Consider the following 19,224-nt stretch of genomic DNA (forward strand, 5'->3'; position numbering starts at 1 on the left):
GCAGAATCGCAAAAAGCATCACTTTTTCAACTTTAAAAATCTGCCAAATACCGAAAAACTAGAATATCAACCAGAACTCTCCGGGGCTACCTAGATAAACTTATAATCTTTCAAACGAATATCGATTTGTATTTTTCTGATGGCCCGTCACGCAGCTACGATGGGCACCGGAGAAAAAGTATCTTTTCGAAGACACGACTGCCTAAATTTGATGGCATGGATTCATTTTTCAATGAATGTTGCTCAAAACAATACCAAATATTCTTCAAAAGCTGTACATTATTATGTCATTTACTTGAAAAACTAAAGTAGAATTGTTACGTCACAAAAAATTGTCAAAAAACGGGCCTTTTTTGGCCCGAAAATACCGAAGTGCATGGGGGAAAGAAAAGCAGTCATTACGTAGCTAATACATCCCTTCTATCCCCTCCCCCTCCAAGGTAATTAAAATATTGAACCCCTGAATGCATGAAATTTTTTAGAGATGTAGATATTTGCCTTTTTTTTAAAAAAAAACCGAAACTAGGGAGTGCAGATTCCTCTCGAGCGATGGCCTGCTAAAAGAGGGCGGGAGTGTGTCCTCATCCCGGCCGACAGTACCGCGGCACCGAGAGCGAAGGTCACCGCGTACCGTATCGTAAATTCACCGGGATCATTAATTCATTGATTAATTAGCCGGAAAATGAAGCCACAGCCGGTGATGGCCAGGTGAGCAGGGCGCTAATGCGTTCAATGCCTGGTTTTGCTGCCCGTCACGTACCATCCATGCATCCATCCATCCATCCTGGTGGTGGCTGGTGACTCCATCATCATCATCATCATCATCATCATCATCATCATCGTCATCAAAACCCCCTAACTGCTTGGAGCGCCCGTGTGCGAGCGAGTGTGTGGGCCATGTTTTGACAGCTTAATTTGAGTGCCAGCCGGTTGCCTGCGAACAACCTGGAGCAGAAACTTTTACCCTTTTACACCACGACCACTTCCTGCACTCGCTGGCGCATTGATCGGTAACATCGAGGTGAAATTCAATTACACAAGAGAGAGAGAGAGAGAGAGAGAGAGAGAGAGAGAGAGAGAGAGGGAGAGGGAGGGGGTGGGGGTGTCATTTATAATTAACAGATGTTAACGAGCGTGGAATTGGAAGGATCTTCTTCCTCATCTATTGGCAGGGCTTACCTCATCTAGGGCACGTACCACTACTACTACTACTACTACTGCCCGTGAAGCGGTAGATGACGTATATCTCTTCGCAGGACCTTTCAACCCTTGCAGCTTTGCGACTTGATACAAAGATGAAACAGCAAAAAAAAAACAGGAAACAGGAAACAGATGAGCAACAAGATGAATCTGTGGCCTGTGGCACGTTGTGCCGCTTATCCTCCACCAATAATGTCCACCACTCCACGGCAGAACCCAACAGAACTGACACTCCGCCGGCCCCTAACCACTAAAACTACCAATTGAAAGTCAATCCGCACCGTTATGACAGCCGCAACAGCCGCGCCGGGTGTCAGTGTTTACCATAATGACGGTGTGTTTGTTTGCGCACCGCCTACCGCACCGCCTCTACTGTCCCGTGCCGTCGTCTTGCGGTGTGCGGTGGGTGCGCCGGAACCACTGTGTAGTACTCTAAGCCATTATGCTAATGCGAGGCATCACACCCTCCCCTTCACCCTCTTCCCTTGGGTGGGGTGCTACCCCTTTTCTTCGTGTGGCGCAGATCACAGAACTCTGACGCACGGCACAACATTTCGGGTCTGTCGCGCTCTGGTGGGTATTCCTTTAAAATATTCCCCCTCCACCCCCCCCCCCCCCCACAAATTTGCTCGGTGGGCTCGGTCCCCGGTTTTTGAACCAGGACCCCCTCTTGACATTTTTTTTTTGTTTTACGAAGGACGAAGGGTTCACTTTACAGAAGAGAAGAGCGGCGTGGGAGACTTCACATGCTGGGACCATGACCCGGGGGGGAGGGGGTGGGGGTGGTGTGTATGGCCTGCTGCCTGCTCATTAGCGTGGTGGTGGCGTCCCATCTTCTCCTCCTCCTTCTCCTCCTTCTCCTTCTCCCGACAACAGCTGCCAACGTTCCCGTGTACCTCCCGCAGTGAGTGAGCAGGAGACTCGTGTTTACATTTCGTGGTCCTCCCTGTTACCTTCCACCCCTCCACCCCACGGGCAGTCAAGTGGTATTCGTCGCAAACGGAAAGGGCGCGCACGCTGTCGTCGCTGTCGTCGTCCAACAACAATCTAGCATCAAATAGTAGCCGTGTGACCTGTGCCATGTGTGTGTGTGTGTGTGCTCTTCACAGCGTGGAGTGCGTGCGCCCAATCGCCCAATAAAATAATAATAATCCTTCATATCCGTCTGCTTGCCTGCCTGCCCACCCGCCGAGCGGTTGATTATAAAAACATTATCGTTACATGGAGGAAAAGACGCATGCCAGGACGCACGCCAGGACGGCGAGCCTTGTGCGCTTTGCTTGCCGGTGGGAGTTGGCAACTAGGATTAGCCGGAGGAGTTAGCCAGAGGTGTACAAGCTTAAAATGGCCCCTTTTCTTATAGATGGGCTTACAGACCAAATTGAGGTTTCATCGACATGCCATACCGTTTTTTTGTTTTTATTTGACACCTGGTTACGCAAATCAGTGCCCTTCATAATTTATATTACACTACAACATATATTTTTGCTTGCTTAATCATGTCTAGTTTTGTGCCTGAAAATGAGCTTTCGCGGGAAGCGCCATTTTTGTCTTTTAATTTGGAAAAAATCACCGATCAAATCATATGAAATGTTTCTGAAGACCTCTGGTGACAATGTGGTATTGGAAATCTTTAATAGATCCCAGCCAACCATCATTTTCTACCGCAAGACCAAACGAAAGACATGAATTCCAGCACGACAACGCATGGGCGCACTCATCAAAAATGGTCCATTTTTTTTTTGAATTCAATAAACTGGGTGGTTCTACCTCCCCCCGCTAATTAACTGGACCTGGGCCATTCCACATATCACCACTTTTTGGCGATGGGTCACACACTGGCCGAGCAGCGACTTCGATTTGTATGAAGTTGTCAGAAAATGACATGACGGGAGATTTGCCTCGCTAAATGAAGATGTCTTTTGGCATGGTATCCACAAATTGGCCAAAAAGGAAGGAAAAATGTATAGCTAGAACGGGAAAACACTTGGAATAATTTGTTATTTGGCTTACTGTTTAAAAAACGTGTTGTTTTCGTGTAAAAAAAGGGGCTATTTTAAGCTTGTACACCTGGTAGTTCGGCAGCTAGCGTCCAGTCCGGGAAGAAAGGATAAAGCGCACTTACACAGTACTCGAAGTTGTTGCTTGCTTGCAGGCATTCGCACACGTACACAACCTCATGTGGCACTCACTGTAGGCAGATGGGTCTCTCGGCGGACTCGCGGCGAGATATTATTGTATTATTGCGCGCGCGAAATTTGCAAATTAATCTTATCCTGAAAAGCCGAACCCTCCCCGGGGGGGGATGAGTCCTAAGCCTGTACTGCCGGTGTCGTGTCAACGAGCCTCACAACCCCCGTCTCTCATCCCCCGTACGGCTCGTTTGCTCGCTCACCGTAATCGGTATCGGTTTTTTTTTGTTATATTTTTTATTTTTTTGCAAATCCCAGCGCGCCCACGTTTCGCGATGCGTAGCAGAAGGGAGGGACGGGGGGGGGGGGGGGTGGCGCACGTGGTGCGCGGCGACGGGTAACATGCCTGAACGCTGTTTTCAGCCAGCTGCCAGCACGGGCACGAAGTCCCTCAATTCAGATGTCACTGGCGGTGTGTGGGGTGGGGTGGGGGTTGGGGTGGATTTGCTGAACGATTCTGGGGGATGTGTTAGTCAATCGGTAACCGCTACTACCCCGTCTGCCCCTCTCTCTCTCTCTCTCTCTCTCCACTTCCTCTTCTTTTGGAACTATTTTTCCATTCTTCCCCCCTCACCCACCCCTTTCGTTGAACCTTCGTTGATGCCAGCACTCGGGCGGCGTATGCCAGTGTGTGTTGCTCTCTGTGCGCCTTCCACCTCCTCCACCACCACCTCCACCTACTTGGTATTGTTTTAAACAAATTTTATACACATTATTGCACATCGATCAACATCGGGGACGATAAATTTGCTTTGCCAGTCAAACACACCAATAAATAGTCACGACCTTTCCACCGGCCTCCTCCTCCACCAGCCCCCCACCCCCTTTTTGTCTTTGTTTCGAATTTGTTTTCATTCACCGCCCCCGTGCCCCGTGCTCAGCATCCCCCTCAGTAGGGGTGGGTTGCTGTGTGGGGTTGTATTGGCTTGTGGTAAGCGGAAGCCAGCACCCTTGCACCTTTAACCTAGTGAGAGAGAGAGAGAGAGAGAGAGAGAGAGAGAGAAAAGGAGAAAAGAGAGAGAAAGAGAGAAAGAGTGAAATTCGACTGTCGATAGTGGAATGTGTCAACCCGGGTAAGCGACCAGAGACCGACCGGGGGCCACACGATTGATGGCCCCTGCGTTGGGACCCCACCGAGGGGGTGGTGGCGGGGGGGGGGTGGGGGCTAATTCTCGAATGCAAGTGCGTTCAGGCCAACCTACCGGATCGTATCGGCACGGCGAACGAGAGAGCCGAAGGGGGAGGAGGAGAAGGAGGAAGAGCGGGATGAATGGCTGCCAGCCAAAGCATAAAAAAGGGCCATAATAAATAAATTTGTCTCGCGGATCTCGCGGTCCCGGTCCCGGCCCCTGAGCGCGTCTGGATGCTCGGCGCACGGGCTTCCCTTCCTGCAAACCGCCTTCCTCCATCCCCGCAACCGAACCTTCTGTCAAATAGTATTCAGCTTGGTTGGTTGCATTTTGTTTTGTATTTGTTTTATTTTTTTACCATGTACGTCGTAGCGGGCGGACGGAAGAGGAAGTTGGTGCGCGTGTGTGTCAGAGTAGCTACAAAAGTTGTTTATCTTACCCTCACATTACCAAGTGTTTAACCTTAAAACTGTTGTTTGCTTGTAGATGGACTTACAGATCAAATTGAGCTTTCATCGACATGCCATGGCTGTTTTTTTTTTTAGTTCATTCAACATTTTTTTCTTTGCTTGATCATGCCTTGTTTTGTGCCAGAACCTGACCAAGTCACAGATCTTTAAAAATCCGCGTTTCATACAAGGCTCCGTGCAGCTCGCTACTTTGAAGAGCGTTTTCCAAAAAACCAACGTTTTCAAAGGCGGTACTCATCGTACCGTAAAAACTACTGGGCCGATCGATTTGAAACTTTTAACACATAATCTGTACACTTTTTGCCAGGTAGCCCCGTCAAGATTTTATGAAAATTGTTGATACTTTTTTTTAAACAAATCTGTAAAGTTCGCTTTTTATGGCAAAATCGCAAAAAGCATCACTTTTTCAACTTTAAAAATCTGCCAAAAATCGATAAATAGGAAATTTAACAAAAACTCTCCGGGGCTACCTGGATAAACTTCTAATCTATCAAACGAGTATCGATTTGTATTTTTCTGATCACCCATCACGCAGCTACGATGGGCAGTGTTTTTGGACCGAATCAAAAGACTCGACCGTTTAAGCGACGAACCCGGTGTGATCACTGATCACTTTTTCAACTTCAAGATGCTGCCAAAAATCGAAAAATCGAAACCAAAATTCAACGCAGCTACGTGAATGAACTTTTAATCTATCAAAAGAGTATGGATTTGTATTTCCTTGATGACCCATCACGCAGCTACGACGGGCACCGGAAAAAGAATCTTTTCGCAGACGCACCTTTATAAATTTGATGCCATGGATGCAGCTTTTGATAAATCGTCCCCAAAATAAAACGAAATATTCTTCAAAAGTTATTATTTAATTTGCCACTCATTTGAAAAAATAAAATTGAATGGTTAACACACAAAAAATCGTCCAAAAGTAATCCATTTTTTGGCCGGAAATTAACGAAGCACTCCCCCTTAAATCGGTTCAAAGATGCCCCTTTTTTACTTGACTTACAAGAGGCGTGGAAATGAACCCAAAAATGTTTACGACCATGAATTGAATTTTGGAATGAGAATCATACTTAATCGTTAAAAAACAGACTTGCCCAGTAGTGAGGAATTACTTAACCAGCCATTTCCATACCCTTACGTACTATGGAAACGTTCAAACAGTTGGAAAATGGGTGCCACATGAATGGAACGATAGGCAGATGGAGCGACTTCAAAAAACACACGCGAATTCTTGCTTGCTAGGCAGCAACGAATGCCGTTCCGGTATCTTGTAGTGACTGGCAATGAATAGTGGATATAATCAAATGATCTAAGTCAAATTATCAAATTATCAAAGTATCTAAAATGAAAAAAAAGGTTAATAGCTCCCGGCCAACTTTCTTCTTCTTCCACAACGCTATCAAATCGCTTTGAACGCAAGACAATGCAGTGCGTTTGGGTGGGACCAGATGGGTGTCGTCTATTATGAGCTGTTGCAGCCTTGGGAAACTGTTAAAACACAACACTAGGACCAGCAAACAATCAAAATGCACCGTGCATTGCGTGAAACGAGGCCGATTTATGATTAAAAACATGAGAAGATGATATTTCTTCACAAAAACATCCAATCACACTCATAAGAAATGGTTCCAAATTTAATTGTATTCAATAAACTGGGCGATTCTACCTCACCCCCCCCACCCCCCCGCTAATTAAGAAGACCTGGGCCATTCCAAATATCGCCACTTTTTGCCGATGGGTTACGCGCTGTCCGAGCAGCGACTTCGATTTGTATGAAGTTATCGGAAAATGGCATGACGGGTGGTTTGCCTCGCAAAAGATAGGAATAATGTAGGGCTAGCACGGGAAACAACTTAGAATAATTTATTTTTCTGTTTTCTATTTTAAAACAATGTGTTTTTATCGACAGAAAGAGCAACCGTTTTAAGGTTGTACAGCTGGCAGTAACTTTGTTTTACCTTTCTGCTATTCGACTTCGACTTCCCACACTGGCAGCCCAGTTCGTACCACTGGTTAGATGACGTGGCACTTGCCAGTTCATAACCGATCAATCTCCCTGTTCTCTCTCTCTCTCTCTCTCTCTCGCATTGCAAAGGAATTGCGGAACTGGGAAACATCAATCCATGGTTTACAGCGGCCAACAGCGGACCATTTAAAGCAAAAGAAAAAAAAAAGATTACCTCTTCCCGGACGTCTGCTGCTTCCAATGTGGTGTCGATGAAGATTACGGCGAGGAGGAGTAGAAGAAGAAGGAGATGAAGTAGACTGATCGGAGTTGGACCAGTTTATGGCGAAAGGGACCTTCATCGCCTTAAGCTGCGCCTCCGACACGACAGACGCGAGGACACCAGGACCTGAGAGCCTGAGGCAACCCTTTCCTCGTGTTGCTCGTGCTGCTCGCTCGCTCGCTCGCTTTTTTCTCTCTCTCTCTCTCCCTTGGCAGTTTTTCCAGCGCTTCTCCAGCTTGCCCGGTTGGTGCCGGATGGTTTGGTGACAGCAGTCGCAGCAGCAGTCGCAAAAATCGACAGTAACGACACGATACGCGTACACGTAAATGCCACAACAACATCGTAAACATGCGTACCCGGTAGTGGATCTGCCAGCTCGAGCTCGAGCCACCTCACGTTCTGCTCATTCAAGTACCATTGCTTGAGTGTGCTTTTTTTTTTTACTGCAACCGGAATGTATGCTGGTAGGCCAGCACCCACATCAATATGTAGCACATTGCAGACAGGCTTCCCACTGCCCCTGGCTGGCTTCAGGTGTGCAGTGTACGGCCATACCGGTACACCGGCCAGCCCACAAGCAGCAATGCAGAGCACATTTCACGGTTAGTCCGTCCGTCTGCCCCCCCCCGGGGTAGAGACGATCGACTCCAGGTCGACTGCTGCTGCTACTGCAATGGCTGCCAGTCATGCCAGTGCACTTCCAGGACTCCCACGTCCCTCAGGAATCTCCACACCGCCGCCGCCCCTTCCAGACAAGTTCAAAGTCATGCGAGAGCGCCCGGGCGAGGCGATTCCATCCCGTCCCGGCATCGTCATGTGTATTAAACAACAACAAGCATAAAAAACGAACGAACGAACGAAGAAAACAAAACACACATTCCACTACAAAACAACATACGCACACACAGCCAGTCAGACAGATGGACAGACGGACGGACAGAGCAACGCACACCGCAGCCTCTCACCAGCCCGCTCTTACCAACATACCCACACAAACAAACACACTCACACGACTAGCTGCGTCGTCGTCGTCGTCGTCGATATCCAGGCACTCCAGGATACGGTGCCGCGTGTGCCGTGTGCGATGGACCCACGAGTCACGTTGGTCCAAATATTTCCAACCACCCCTTTGCACCCCTTGCGGCGAAGGGGAAGGGTTGGCGCACGAGTGGCAAAACAACGTGCATCCGTGCCATTGACCATTTGTCAATTTCGCTACTGATAAACTCTAATTTGCAACATTAAATGAAAATTGACGCGTCAGTTTGATTAGTCCCTCGGGCGTTAATAATTTATTTACCGTTCAAGGGGTTCCACGCCGGGTAGGGATGTTCGGAAAGGGGATGCCGGGGGGGCGGGGGGGGAGGGGGTGTGATTGGGTTTCGTCCTTTCGTCCTGTGGCGAGCGCACAGAGCACACACAGAGTTTCGGACGGATCGGTGCAGTGTAGTGCAGTGCATGCGGGCGGGCGTAGTCCGTTTCCATTGCTGGAAATGTATTTAAATCCGATCGGGGATCCGGGACGAATGACCCCGGGAGCCTCACAAAAGGCAGCGCGCGCGCTCGAGAGAGAGAGATAGAGAGGAAGGAAAGGCAGAACAGAGCTCTCTTCCTCTCTCTCTCTCTCTCTCTCTCTCTCTCTCTCTCTCTCTCTCTCGCTCTCTCTCTCTCACTGGGTCGTCCTGGTAGGTATCGTTCAACGTATTTGCACTGCCATTGCGTCCGGCTACGATGAGAGCTTCTGTTTTCGCGCGGTGGATGCGTTTTGTGAGGTTAGAAAGCATGCATGCGCACGGCATGCGATGCTGGATTGGGGAGGGGGTTGGGGGGGGTGCTTTTGGGTTAACAATCGAGCACGATGGCATGCAGCAGCCCGAGTCCGGTTCGCCTGTCAAGTGGGGTAGGGGGTTGGGGAGTGAGGGTGCGCACAACCAACAACCGAGCACGAATTTCAAGGTTATACTCAACTAAGAAGGCACAAGGGGCGAGATGCTCCGGGAGAGCTGCGGAGTGAATGAAATCCAAAACAATCCCCCGGGGCCGGCTTCTTAAAGCTTGGAATCCTTGCGCTCCCGAATCCACCCCCCTCTGCTATGGCACCCCCGTAAAACCAACCCCCCCCCGGAGCAAACCGAGCGAGAGATAACGTGGCGGTTGCCGCCTTTTGATGTCTTGTCTGACGGCTTCTGACCGCCGATCCCACCTGACGATGGCACACCGATCCCTGGCCTAGGGACACCTCCCACCCAACCTCGGAGTGGGCCTCGAGAGGCGGTTACTAGAGGTTGTGAGTGTTCATGTACGTCGAACGTCACTACCGTTGAAGGGGGAGGGGGTGTGCGGTGCGGTGCGGTGCGGTGCGGTGAGTACCGACTGCGGGGCTCAATCAAAGCTAATTTGGTGGAAAGTGCCGGCGGGGTCACCACACCACATGGTATGGTAGAACGGAGCGCCACCACGACGATGATGTTGGAGACGATGTCGACTGCGTTTGACAGTCGACACAACAAACACAACACGCCGGCCCGGCCGGGCGCCGGGTGCCGGCGGGTTTTCCAACCGTTTATCTAAGCGCACCGCTCCACCACCGGCTTCCGGCATGTCCGGTGGCAGCATCCTTTCTCTCTCTCTCAATTATGATCGCCATTCCACCGCATAGTGCAGTCCGGATAGATAGTATCAAAATTGGAATTAGTCAGACAGAGCGCGAGAGAGAGAGAGAGACGCAGTGCCCGGTGGAGCATATCAATGCGACATCATCCAGCAGCCTACCACGTAACAAGACAGCCCCCCCCCCCCGGTGGGCAAACACGGTCGCAGTACAACAACAACAACAGCAGCAAAATAAAAAAAAACAACCGGACCAATTTTGTATGAGATTTGCACTTACACGCCGACGCCCGCAGTCACTGTCCCTCGATCGGCGCTACTCGTGGGTCCGAAACCAATGCGTGTGGGGACCCAGGGTAATGACTGGGAAGCTGGGTTCCCGACCGCGCGCAGAATTGTTTTCGCGATTTTAACGCGTGCCCAGAGCCCATCGCGAGATGGATCTGAGATGGCAGTGGATACGAAATCACGACGCCGGGTGTTTTTTTTTTCTTCTAGTTCTAGGTTCGCACAAGAAGAGAATAATTTTATTTTTTCACTAGTATTTGAGAACTTTGTCTTAAGGGGGGACTTCGGTATTTTATTTTATTTTTTCGTATTTTTTCTCATTTTTATTTTGTTAATGAAACATTCAAGACTATCATGTTAAAAGTTGGGATTAATCGAAGCAACACTGACAAAGATATAGATTTTTGAAAATCCGCGCTTCATACAAGGCTCCGTGCAGCTCGCTACTTTGAAGAGCGTTTCCCCAAAAAGCAACGTTTTCAAAGTCGGTGCCCATCGTACCGTAAAAACTACAGGGCTGATCGATTTGAAATTTTTAACACATAATCTGTACACTCGTTGCCAGGAAATCCCGTCGGGATATCATGAAAATTGTTGATACTTTTTTTTAAACAAATGTATAATGCTCGTTTTTATGGCAGAATCGCAAAAAGCATCACTTTTTCAACTTTAAAAATCTGCCAAAATTCGGTTAATAGGAATATCAACAAAACCTTTCCGGGGCTACCTAGATAAACTTACAATCTTTCTAACGAATATCGATTTGTATTTTTCTGATGCCCCGTCATGTCGCTATGATGGGCACCGCAAAAAGTACCTTTGTGACGACACGCCAAACGAAATTGGATGTCACGGATTCAGTTTTCGATGAATGTTGCTCAAAACAATACCAAATATTCTACAAAAGTTGAAGATTATTATGCCATTTCCTTGCAAAAATAAAGTTGAATGGTTACGTCACAAAAAATCGTCAAAAACGGGCCTTTTTTTGGCCCGAAAATACCGAAGTCCCCCCTTAAGCCAGCGACCAGAGAGGCGCTTACTCATCTTTTCTTCAACCTTTTCTGTGTACTCATAAGGGAGTTGTTTCGTTTTTTAAATGTCTATCGAAGTGTCAAATCCTTTTGTTGAAACAACATCGATAATAACCAAAAAGAGAAGAGAAGAAAATGAACGAAACAAAAATACGGATTTTTGTTTCTGATGCGAATTCCTTTTTGGATTATTTTTTCCTCACACAGCTCAACATATCCCTAATCGAAGTGGAAAAGGTCAAACAATTAAACAAATGTTTAGTGGAACACAGTCCCAATGAGCGCATATGCAACGCTTGATTCCTTTCAAATGCTCGTAAAAGCATTAGAATAACACTGGAGAGTCGGGTTAATGCACGCAGCATACAGCCCTTTTTCCTTGCACTAACTCAGACTGCCATTTGTTTCGATTTTTGTGGAACTCCTCGTCAAACATTCGAGGAAGATGACAAAATGGAATCGAACCCAGGTTCCCGGTTTTTGACGATAAAATCGGGTCGGGAAGATGCCAGAAAGAAGTCAGAAGATCGTAGAAAAATGAGAAATAAAAATCACCGATTTGTCCCCATTCGAAGTATTTGAAAAGTGGTATCGACTTTTTATTACAAGAAACGCCATTACTTATGAAACAACCCGATAGTTTTTTTTTCTTTTCAAAAACATAATTGCCACAAAAACAAAACACTCTCCACCCCCTCCCCTGCTTAGCCTTCTGCACCGTGCTGCACCAGCTGAACTGCATTGCACTAGGTCATGGGCTCAGGATTGATGGTGTTTGTTTTTTTTCTTTCGTTCTTTCTTTCTCGTCTACTTTTGCATCCCTATCGCAGCTCGCATTATACGCATCCAGTGAGCGCTGAGTGAGCTCAGTTTAGGGGCATCACGTCAAGAGCGGGTAGCCAAGAGAAGAACATCGCGCATATCCGTATCGGGCCCGTGCAGCAGCAGCAGCAGCAGCTATAATCCCCTTTCTGCTTCAGAAATTGTCACTTCGGTGGTGATGGTGGTGGTGGTGGGTGATGAAATGCTTATTATCACTCCAGGCGTCGTCGTCTTCACACTTTCCCCGTTCAGCTCGACCCCTGTGGTCGACCATTTCCTCAAACGCTCGCGCATCGCACGGTCGGTCGGTGGGTCGGTATGCACCCAGGCGCTGCCTCGCGCCTCAATCAAATCACGAATTTACATAAGCGTCTGAGTGGCAGACAGGCGGGAGGGCGGGAAGCGGGTAGAATGTGAGTGGTTGGCACTCGACAACAACGCCGCCATATCCTTCTCGCCAGCATTGCCAGCATTGGATTGGGCGCCCGGCCAGCCCCGGCAGGCCTCCAATTTGCCGTCTTTGCTCCTGTTGATGGTTCTGCTGCTACAATTGTTGTTGGGTTGGGTTGGGTGGGTGGGGCGAGATTGAATTTTTGCCTCGGCCACCGCATGGTATAGCAGTTTGGGGGGGGGAGGGGGGGGTGGTAGGGGTGGAGCACCCGGGGAAGAAGGGAAAACCCGAAAACGCGCGCACGGAAGCCACGGAATGCACCAACAACAAGGCGCTGCCCTGACTGGCACTGTTTCATTGCGAGGAGGGAAAGGGAAACGGAACGAAAGGAACGACGTTACACCCTTCTCTTCCCCCCCCCCCCACCTCCCACCCATGGCGCACACCTTCTATATTCAAAATCCCCGTTTCCGTTGTAAGCACATTAAATGAGTTTTGTTCGGCTGGCTGGCTGGCTGGCTGGCTGCTTTCCGTATTGCGTTGCATTTCGCTCGCGTTTTGAGTTGAGTTTGAAGATCAACAGGGGGTGCTCTCGGGGAGCAGACCGAATTTGCAATTGATATCGTGTTATCGTGGTGCGCGGTGCGGTGCGGTGCGGTGCGGTGCGGTGCGCCGCTTTAAACCTCCGTAGAAGCACCGAAATGAAAAACCGGAAAGGAAATGAGCGAGCGAGCGAGCGAGCGAGCGCCACTGACAGAAGCGCGAGATGGATCATGCGCACGATTTGTTTTAATTTTTCCTGAAGAATTAGATTGGAATTAGATTAGTATCCTGTGCCATATTGTGTGCGGGAGGCAGAGAGAGAGAGAGAGAGAGAGAGAGAGAGAGAGAGAGAGAGAGAGAGAGAGAGAGAGAGAGAGAGAGGGTAGTCTGCCTTTCCGGAAGGTGCCGACAAGGGCCATGTTACAGATGAGTTGGCCATAATTCATTCAACGCGTCATACGGCTCGCTGATAAGCAACCCACCAAAGGGGTGGCCCCAGGGTGTGTCTCCCGGTTGGGAGGAGAGAGGGAAAAGGGGGACAAAATAAATTTCTAACCATCACTCGGGATGGTGGCTTCCGGTTCTTCCCGATTTTATTCAATTCAGAACGGTCCACCGAATGGAGGAATTTGGGGGATGCAAAGAGGAAGGGGATGCAAGAAGAGGGGTCTCTAGGGTGGTACCACCACCACCACCACCAGGAACTCCACCCAAGGGCCTACAGTGTGCCCCGTGAGCCTCCACGAGTCTCGGTGGAACGCGAAAAAACTTTTACCTCCCCCTGTTTTTTCCCTTTCCCTCCCACACAAAAACATCCCCTTCTCGCCACCCTCCCTCGGGGGGCAGCAGCAGCAGCAGCGAGTGGGGAAAAATTTGCCCATTATTCGCGCATATGCGAGCATCAGTCGTCCACCGGAGCAAGCAACCGACTTCGGTTAACCCTCCCTCTCCCAGCTAAGCGCAAGATTCTACCCCTTCTCTACCATCAACCCCTGCGGGAGCTAAGGGTTGAAGAGTACCTCGGCTCATTGTGGTTTCCCGAGGACAGGACACCGACATACGGGGTGTGACATACGGCAAGAACAAGGGGTCTACCGCAACCCCGGGGACCGGGTCTGGGCGGGGGAAAGAAAACACAAATCAACACATACACATACGCCGACAGACAAGGGTGGCTGCAGGTGGAGAGCGAGCGCGCAAGCGAGCGAGCGAGCGAACGAAAACAATTCAGTAGAAGAAATGAGCAAATAAATAAATAAACCAAAACCCACCACCAGTCGCCCCCTCCCACTGCCACTCACCAGACTACTTTTTCATTTCCCCTCCATTCCCCCCCCCCCCCCCCCCCACCGAGTCATCGAGTGGCAGCACACCGTGTGACCGCGTGGCTTTGTGTGTTCCTCATCAGCTCATCTCGTTCGCCACCCCCGCCCACTCTCTCTCTCTCTCTGCGGGGGAACCATTCTGACATTGCCGGCGGAAAATGGCAATCATCAATTCAATCGTGCTCACCTCGAGCGCCCCACTCTCCCCTCTCGGTGGCTGGTGGCAGGCTGGCAGACTGCCGGAAGTGGCTGTCCGCTCGAACCACCCCCCACCCCACCCCACCAGGGTGACAGGGCTGGTGTTGTAAGTTAAGAAAAGTGCTTCCCAGTGCTTCTGATTTGTTTTCTCGTCCCGGCAGCTTAGTTCCTGGCCATCACGGACCCCCCCCCCCCCCCCCCCCCCCGAAAAGGTCACACGGATGATGACAACGCGCCACGAGGGAGGGGGAGGGGGAGAGACGGACGAGGGCTCGTGATTGCGTGAACCGAGAAGCTGTGGTGATCTGTGAAAGCACATTCCCATAATTGTCTCACACGGATTGCAATGGCAATAAGAGGAAGGGTGGGTGTGCAGCGGTGGGAGGATGCTGGAATGTGCCTTTGGCAGCGCCTTTCGCCATTCAGTCAATCCTTTTCGGGGCCGCTAGCCGGTTTTGTCGGTGTGTTTGTTATTGTAATTTCCTTTCGTGTTCCCCATTCGATCATTTCTTCAGGTCCTTCCCCCGGTCGGAGTCTTCCGAGCGCTTTCTTTCTTTCTTCCCTTTCTTTTTTTCTTTTTCTCTTCTTCTTCTCTCTCTCTCTCTCTCTCACTCTCGTTGTAGTATGCGCTGGAATTGAATCACAGGCGTGGCGCAGCACAGCGCAAGACGGGGTGTGCTGAAGCTGAAACACGCAGCAAAATGATTAATGAAAATGAAAAGACTTGAGGAACGTGTGTCTGCGTGTGCGTGCCCACCTCGTGGGCTGAAAAGGCGCTGCAACGCATTCAAACCTTTCTGTGGAGACCGTGCGGTATTCCGTCCAAAAGAAACCATATTCGAAACGGAGCCGGAGCGCCCACGACGGCCACGAGACGGCAAAACCGACAGACGACCGTTGATCTGATCTGAGACAGTTTCTACACACAACCAAAATTTGGCGGCTAAAGTCAAAATTGTCGGCAAAAGTCAAAAACTCCATATAAAAAAAACAATGGTGTGTGTAGGGACGCTTGAAAAGAAGAACTTCAGAAAAACTACAGAATCATCGCGAAATAACTTTAAACACACCTGCAAATAGCTTTTTTTAAAAAATAATATGCTTTAAGCTGATCGGCAGACACATAATGCTGCACTCCAGTGTAGGCCGTACCGTAGATGTAAATTTGTCTCCATCTGCCATTATTTTTTCCAAAATGTTGGAAAAATGAAGTTCTCTTTTTTTGACTTTAGCCGCCAAATTTTGGCTGTGTGTAGAAACTGTCTGACAGTTGGTTGTCACTCGTTCACGGCACTGCCCTTCCTGTTTAAAGCCACGCGCCGTTTGTTTTGATGTTTTGATGCTTCGATGCACGATGCCACGGCCAAGGACTTATGAAAGCGGCGTTTCCCGCGCTTCCCGCGCTTCCCGCGCTTCCTTTCTGTTTCCTTCTCAACTAACGGCATTTTTGCGGGAGATGCTGGCCTTCTCGGTAACCCCGTTATCAATCGGAAGACGTCTAAATCTGATAGGGCATGGAAGGGAATTTTCTGGACTCGCTCTCTCTCTCTCTCTCTCTCCGCTGGTTCTCTCATCGCTCCGCACTTTGAATTGTAAAGAGCTTCGCGTGACACCGCGCGGGAACACGTGCGTCACTCCAAAGGCACCTCCAGGGCTTCAGCTGCCTTCGATTTCGGCAAACAAACACCCCGTGCCAATGGTTTATTCCCGCCGCGATTCGATTTGCCGTCAATGCGGTGGATTGGCTATGAAGAAGAAGAAGAAGATGAAGGAAAACCCTCAGCTCCGCCGCTCCACTATCCGCAGAGGAAACAGCTGCTTAGCCGATTGGAGCAGCGCTGAAAGTGGCTTCGCGGTGTGGCAACCAGGGCCTGGGAAACGAGACACCCCCCCGAGAGTGCCCGAGAGAGAGAGAGAGAGAGAGAGAGAGAGAGAACGTGGGGAAGGGGGGAAGTGTAAGGTGGTGGCGCGAAGGAAGCATAAATTCAAAACCAAAACGCCACCAACCATGTGGGTGGGGTGTGGTGTGCCGAGTCAGCATTTAAATTTTATGTCACGTCCGCGCACGTTGGGTTGATTTGATTTGCCTACCTCACTGGGAGCGTCGGAGCGGGAGGTGGGGTTGGTTCGCAACGCCAGGCGCCAGGCCCGGAACTAGAAGAGGAGGAGGCGAGGAGGAATAGGAGGGGGGGCAGAGAGCTCACGCCGAGACTGTGCTGTGTAGGAGCTTGTAAGTATCTTGTAGTATCTTTTCTGTTTTTTTCTGCTTCGTTTTTTTTAAGTATTTTACAGTATTCGTCCAAGTCGAAGCTTGCCCTGGAGGGAGGCTGCTCCACGTCTGCTGACTGGGTGGGGGAGATAGGCGCTTAGCGCTGTCCCGGTAAGCCGTAAGGCGATATGTTAACGGCCGGTCATGGAGATGGAAGGTAAAGGAAGGAAAACAAAAACAAAAACAAAAACGGAAACAACAACACAATAACGAGGAGGGATCACCGTGTGCCACTTGCTTTCGATTGAGTCATCATCGTGTCCGCCTCTCAATAATTATACCCATTGGCAAAAAAAAAAACAAATATCTACATCACTAAAAATTGCATTCAATCTAGGGGCTCAATATTTTCATTATCTGGGAGGGGAAGGGGGTAAAGAGGGATGTATTTGGTACGTAAAGACTTCTTTTCTTTCTCCCTTCACCCCCTTTAAGTTATTTTTAAAGCTTCTGGCATATTTAAGGGGGGGCTTCGGTATTTTCGGGCCAAAAAAGGCCCGTTTTTAACGATTTTTTGTGACGCTACCATTCAACTGTATTTTTTCAAGTAAATGACATAATAATCTACAACTTTTGAAGAATATTTGGTATTGTTTTGAGCAACATTCATGTACAAACTATTCCATGGCATCAAATTTTGGTAGGCGTGTCGACGAAAAGTTACTTTTTACGGTGTCCATCGTAGCGACATGACGGATCATTTGAAACATACAAATAGATATTCCTTTGAAAGATTATAAGTTTATCTAGGTAGCCCCGGAGAGTTTTTGTTGATATTCAAATTTTTCGGTTTTCGGCAGATTTTTGAAGTTGAATAAGTGATGCCTTTTGCGATTCTCCAATAAAAACGAGCTTTATAGATTTGTTTAAAAAAAAGTATCAACAATTTTCATGATATCTCGACGGGGCTACCTGGCAAAGAGTGTACAGTTTATGTGTTGAAAGTTTCGAATCGATCGGCCCAGTAGTTTTTACGGCACTGGATGGGCACCGACTTTGAAAACGTTGTTTTTTTTTTTGGGAATCGCTCTTCAAAGTATCGTTCAAAAATCTGTATCTTTGTCAGTTTTTCCTCGATTGATCCAGAACTTTTACACAATACTCTTGAAAGGATCCGCTTTCAGGGAAAAATGTTTAAAACATGTGTCACAAATAAAAATAAAATACCGAAGTCCCCCCGTTAATGGGTTATTTAGCCATTTAAATTTCTCTTAAAAAAAATTCGCTGAAATTATGCAATTCGCTAGAGATGTAGATATGTTTGCTTTTTTTACCCACCCATTTCCTTATCAGCTTGCACGGGTTATGCCAATCCCAGGGGGGTGGGGGCCATGCCCTGGACCTGGGCTTCTGCAAACCCGCGACCTTCGAGCTGCGAAGCCCACAACCAATTGGCTGATTGGTAGGTGTCGGTGTGACACACAATCCACCCTACTTCACCCTTTTCCATCCCGTAAGATGACCCGGCCATTGGCCCCGATAAGAAGAAAACATTTTCATTGCCTGTCTTCGGGGCGAACCACCACGGAACACCCTTGCTGGCACACTTTATTTTTCATTCCCTCTCTCTCTCGTTTTTTGGAGTTCAGCTCTGAACGTAAAGTGGCCATGAGTGGAGCCATGCACCTTTTGCTGACTTCTGACTTCGCTGAGCATGTAGCGCTCGAGCGCGCGCGCGCGCGCCCGTGCTCCTCCGAATGGCAATCGGTGAATTGGCGCGGCTTCAATCGCTAAATCAAAGCCTTGCCGCCGCCACCCACCGCAGGCCGTCAGCGGCGGTGGCGGTGTATCTGTTTGGAGACCGGCAGATCAGAGACAGAGTGAGAGAGAGAGAGCGAGTGAGAGTCCGTTGTCTCGTTGTCACTCTTCGACGTTCTGAGCCGTGGTTTAACGGCTCCGAAATTACCATATTGATGGAAAAAGTCACCCCCCCCCTCCCCCCCGGTTCCCTCCCTGCCCTCTAAATCATGGTTTGCTGCTGCTGCTGCTGCAATGAATTTTCTGGCCCCGCGTCAAGTGCCCGCGAGATGCGTGGCGGATAGTCGATTCCCATTATTACCATTACAGCTCCGTCGCCGATGCCGATCGAATCGAACGTGTCGCGACGATGACGGGCATCGATACTGCACCAGCACTCCAAGGAGCATCTGCTGCTGCTGCTGCTGCTGCTGCTGCTACTGCAGCAGTTTTCTTCAACGTCGTCCATCGTCGCCATCGTTTTCAGTTCGTGCCGTCTTCTAACGACAGCAGCTGGGTGAGCAACTGGCTGGGTGAGCCATCCCATCGAAACTCATTGACTCGTCGGGACGGCGAACACATTTACAAACCGCATCAGACACCAACCACCACCACCACCACCACCAGCAGTCCAACTCTAGCCCTAGCCTTATGGCCTATCAAGCCATCGAACCATTGAGCTTTGACAAATGATGTTGTCAATCAGGGGGAGCGGGGGGTGGCAATCAACCCCCCGTTCGGAACGGCTGGAACGCTGGGGGCTGTCGAACGCTAAATGGTGCTG

This window comes from Anopheles aquasalis, chromosome Y (genome assembly GCF_943734665.1).
Source record: "Anopheles aquasalis chromosome Y, idAnoAquaMG_Q_19, whole genome shotgun sequence".
Classification (NCBI taxonomy): Eukaryota; Metazoa; Arthropoda; class Insecta; order Diptera; family Culicidae; genus Anopheles; species Anopheles aquasalis.